At 32.2% G+C, this 5,708-nt stretch overlaps 1 pseudogene; it reads left to right on the forward strand.

Annotated features, from left to right (window-relative positions):
- The first annotated feature begins 1,524 nt into the window (after positions 1-1,524).
- LOC120200422 lies at positions 1,525-2,576 on the forward strand (annotated as a pseudogene).
- The last annotated feature ends 3,132 nt before the right edge of the window (positions 2,577-5,708 follow it).

A 5,708-nucleotide genomic window follows, 5' to 3' on the forward strand; every position in this document is an offset into this window, starting at 1 on the left:
CAATAATATTATAAAAATCATAATACCAATGAATTAATATTTTGTTTTCTTACCATTATAATATTTTCAACAGTTATCAGTTTTAGTAAATATACTTTTATATTCATAACAAATTAACAAAAAATACGTAGATCTTCTGTATGAACCAAGCTACTTCAGTGGTTAAAGTCATGGTTATTATTCTAAGAGGTTCCGAGTTCGGGCACCGACAACTGTACAAGTATTTGAGTGTTTATTGTCAAATATTAAGAATTTTTTAAAATAAACACTACCACTTATAATCACATTAAATTAATCCAAAAAAAATGTGGATCCCCTTGCAACGTTGATCCACATAACTTGTGAGATTTTTAATTGTTGGTGTCTATGGATTAATTCTTATCTTTCTTAATGTTGCAAATGGTTAGAAAGTGAATTTTGGCTAAAGGGGCAAAATGATGTTGAAATATTTAATTATAATATATGAATATTTGAGTTTTTAATTGATTTATTTGATTATATTAGATATTTAATGAGAAATAATTAAAATATATCTTTTATCTCATCTTATATAAAAGAATATTTACGTTTATTATATAAGTGTACGATTTACGTTAAAAGTTTATTGTATACCATTGTTTAATGGTAAATTTATTTTTGAATTACGTTCTATAAAGAGAAAATGTTATTATATTCACAAATCACTAGTCTTAAAATTTTTGTAGTGTTGTTTTTGGTTTCGTACACATAGGAATTAGGATTAGTAGTATATCAAAATTTGCTTCATTTTATTTACTTTTTTAATAATTGGAGTAAACCCAATGTAGTATCTGCTCGAAGATAACTTTCGACTTTTTAACATTGAACGTTCATACTCCTTACATCTATAGTATTCGAACTTGGATCCTCAAGAATAATAACAATTCATTTACCTCGAAAATCACTTGGTTCGGACTCATTTTAAGATGAATAAAAAGTTTATTTTAAAGCCCGTAACTGAACTCCATTTAATAAGCAATGGTGCAATTCAAGTAAAGTTTCACTATATACATAAAGACTCACATTATTTAAATGATATCAAACTATTTACCACCTTAATATCTCGTAATCAAACTTCATTTCATAAGAAACGGCGCAATCCGAGCAGATCTTCGCTGTGGTTTCCTTTAAAGCCTACACCAAAATTCAAATATACCTTTCATCATTTTAGTTTTTGTTATCTGGCGTGAGTTTCTAGGTTTACAATGTTTTTAAACAGTCCCTGCATGCAAGCCACATCTTCCTGATGGCTTGAAGACGCATTACATGTTATATAAATCAAATATGATATCAATGTCGTGTCTCAATTCTTTATCCTTACAGAAAATAATTTAATGATTTCTAAAATCTTACTTCTAAGTACTAAATTAAAAAAAAAATGGGTGACTCTGCAGGTTTATTGAAAATACATGGTTTTACATGGTTTGTTAAGATCCACTGATCTTACGAGCTTACAACCAGCAAGTAAAGAGTCTCGCTTCATCATATACTCAAGTACCAACACATACGTAGAAACATATTTTAAAATACGTACAAACTACGTTCTCGATATAGAGTGAGATATATCGAAGCATGTGGAGGAGGTTATGTTGTTGCGAGGCTTTGAAGCAGGGCGTGTCTGCGGCCGCTGGGAGGAAGCTACCACCGTCACCGCGAAACCGGGTGTTGTTAGAGGGAGTGACATTGCGAACCAATCTAGTGTTCCAGGGGACAAAAGCTTGGTCGTCTTCTCCACCTTCTGATGTCGATGTAACATCCGATTTGAAAAAGACGAGAGCAGGAACGGACAGCGTAACGCTGGCGGAGGCGAAGAAGCTGGTAAATGTGGAATCACTCAAGACCATGCTAGAGTCGGAAGGCAAAGAGGTGATCGGCTACTCGGAGTTAATCAAGGCCTGCGAGAGCCGGCGTTACCAAGAATCTCGACGAGGCCATCAGTTTTGCACGCGTTCTCGATTAGGCTGGCGTCATGCTTCTTTTCCTCGACAAGGTTTATCTTCATCCGGACAAGGTACGCATCCCTCTTCTAACCCTTCACTCTATCGTGTTAATAATTTAACGCATTTTACTCTTACACAGGTGGTGGATCTGATTAGAAGAGCAGTCCCTCTTGCATTTGCTCCTGAAGACGACCCCATAAGAGACGAGCTAAAGAAGTTGTAGGAGAAGGAAGAAATCGACGCGCTGGCACATAAGCAAGTCCAGTGCATCCTTTGGTGTGGTCTGGGATTATTTGTTGCACAAGTCAGCCTGTACTTCCGGCTGACAATCTGGGAATTCTCGTGGGATGTAATGGAACCGATTTCGTCACCACGGCCACCGGCATTATCATAGGCTATGCTTACTTTTTGCTCACTGCAAGAGATCCCTCGTACCAGGATCTGTTGAAGAGGCTTTTCCTGCGGAGGCAAAGAAAAATATTCCAGAAGCATGGGTTTGACGTCGCCAGGTTTAAGGAGCTGCAAAACAAGTGCAGAACACCTTCCGATGCCTCCACTTCCATCCGGAATCGAGTAGGCTTGGACGTTGAACTTGATGACGCCTTACACAAGGATTAGGGTTAATCGGCCACCACTTCCTTAAATAAACTTATATAGACTCGCTAATTCTCGAATAAATCATTTGGTCTCACATTGTTATAGAATAAGATATTATTTGAATAAGGACCAAATCGGATAAAACTATTCTATGAGAACTTCTTACTAAATTTTGCATGCTTGTCAATGATAAGTGCATATAAGTTTTTTTTTTTTTTGTAAAGTATAAAAATGGTCCCCGACTATAGAATATTATTTTATCAAATCCCTTGACTATTAGAAGTTAAAAAATGGTCACCTGATTATTTACTATGTTCAAAACACATCCTTTTTTGTTAAAAAAATAATGGTATTTTGAGTTGAACGTTAATTTGTTGACTGTGATATGATAAAATGTGATCCCAAAATACCAAACGATTATCATATCTCATTCATCATGTTAACATCCAACTCAAACGAGTTTGGAACATAATGAATAGTCGATTGACCATTTTATAACTTTTAATCGTCAAGGAACTAAAAAAAGGCAACATGTTATGGTCGGAAGATCATTTTATAACTTTCAATAGAAAGTGACTTAATAAAGTAATACACTATAGTCGGGGACTAAACCGTTTTTTTTATAATAATTTCTACATAAGTGGAGGGGAATTTTGATTCTAATGGGTACTGAACCTTCAACCTAGAGGAGAGGAGAGGAGAGAAGAGAAGAGATGTCAACTGAGAGTTTTCGTTCATTTACTTTAGAGATTGTTGATCGTGCATATAAGTTATTAAATCGACTTATAGACCCAAAACTAATTATAACAATATTTTATTCCATCTTAAGATCATTCTTGATTATAGTAAAGTTTTTATATTATCAAAATGTATGTAATGATATTTACCATAAAATAATAAATATAATTAAGACAAAGGAGACAGAGAAGCAACAAAATTTATTGATCTTTCACTTGGGAAGATGAAACGAGTTACCAGTCATGTTTGGACCCAGATGTACCGGTCCTAAATCGTTTCCCTCTCATATGACAACAAGCTATGATTTGGCTCGCGCTAAACCTACGTTTCACGTGGTGCTAAACAGCTTAATTGTGGACCATATTCATATTATCCTCTTGATTTAAGGTTTTCTTTATTGTGGCCAGAAAATTAAGGGCCCAGCTTCTCTTCACATTTCTTTCTGGGTTAAATACATTTTTGGCCCCAAAGTTGTCTACTTTTATTATTTTGATGCGAATTGTACGAACTGAATATAAAAACAATACTCATTTTTACTATTAGGGGGCGTTTGGATGTGGGAATGTGGGATTTCCGCGAGAATGTGGAATTCCCATGGGAATGAAATCCATATTCTCCCGTTTGGTTAGCCCGAGAATCTCATTCCCGGTAATGTAAGATTACCGATAGTAGATTTTTTGGGGTATATTACCAGGAATGTCATTACCTCTCTTTCCTTAGGTATTGTTGGATTACCGGCGTTTTGGACTAAAATGCCCTTAATTTTTTTTATTTAAAAAATATCATTCTTCTGTCATTGAATAATAAAAATTCTACGAAGGTTAAATTACAAATTTATCCTTAAACTATTTTAGATTTACAAAAAAGTCTATAATTAAAATTTTATATGAAGTTCAGGGGTTAAAATACAATTTTACCCTTTCATTAAACCTTTTTATTTTTAATTTTGTAAAAAAATTATATAACTTTTATAAATTTAAATTTTCTTAAAGAAAATATATAATATTTTTCAACTTGTTAAAAAAATAAATATATAATAAGAACAATTTGGTCAAATATACATTTCAATAATATTTATTCTTTTAACCAAACACGGTAATCTTACATTACTGCTAAGCCAACCAAATATAAAATACAACATTCTCAGTATAGCACGTGGAAATTTTGTGGGGGTGGACGGGCATTGGCTAATAAATCCAGAGGTTTAGCAGAGCAGGCAGGAACATGTTTGGTAACCACCACACACACACACAGATAAAGCAAACTGCCAGAAAGAGCGTGGGCAGTTCATAGCCTAGGCTCGATCATCAGCTAAATAATAATACAAAGAAACCAAACCCACATGCAGGGATGAACCTAAGCAGAGTGAGTGATCGCGGTCGTATTTTTTAAAATTTAAAATTATTATATATTTTATATAAAGCAAAACAACCAAAAATAAAAAGCAATGGTAGTTGAGAATAAATTACCAAAATTATGGACCTTTTAATATTTTAATAGAAAGATATGTCAATATCAGTTTTAATGTTGGTTGTCGATCGTCGGTTTTTTTTTTAATAAGAATAATTCTACTTTTGTTGCATGTTTATCATTGACTTAATGGCAAGTTTATCTATGTATTTGTATCATGTTTTTCGTTTTTTTCTCAGTCGTTTTATTGTTCTTTTATTTATGTTGGATTTGACAACGTCATAACTGATCAAGATGGTGTTTATTTGAAATCTTGTTGATCTTCCTTGCTACGGACATTCGGATTGAATTTGGATATGTATTTTGCGTTCGTGCCCTGATTTGTAGTTCTCGATGGTCTTTCGATAACTTAGTTTCCTTTTGTGGTTCGTTTGCCGATGCAATCAGATTTATTCGTATAAGTTTTTGTTCAAGTCTTTTAATTGAATTTTTAACATTTTCTATTTATAATATTTATATAATCTAAAGTGATTAGTTTCAATGTTATAAAAAAAGTCTAAATTATATATTTAGTTTACAACAATAATCATAAACTTTTATTGTAATTTCAAATATTTTTAATTTTTTAATAATATTAATGGTTTCTATTAAAAGGGTATTTTAATATTAGAACATTTGACTATTTTTTACAAAGATAATGAGAATCATAACACCATTAATGATTTGATAATTCAATGGTACATAATCAATTCAAAATGTTTGGTGGGAAAATTTAATTTTTATATAATTCAATGATCAAAATGAAATAATTTATAAACTTTAACAATTAATAATGTAATTCACCCTATTTTTAATGTACGAAGTTGGTAAATATCTTTAATAATAATATAATTTATAAAATTTGTATGTACACAATCTCGTTAAAACCATACTCCATAAATTTGGGTTCCTTCTATTTTAAGCTAACTGTAATTAAATAAAAATAAATATTATTGTTTCTAATTA

This window comes from Hibiscus syriacus, unplaced genomic scaffold (assembly GCF_006381635.1).
Source record: "Hibiscus syriacus cultivar Baekdansim isolate YM2019G1 unplaced genomic scaffold, ASM638163v2 tig00000340_pilon, whole genome shotgun sequence".
Taxonomy (NCBI): domain Eukaryota; kingdom Viridiplantae; phylum Streptophyta; class Magnoliopsida; order Malvales; family Malvaceae; genus Hibiscus; species Hibiscus syriacus.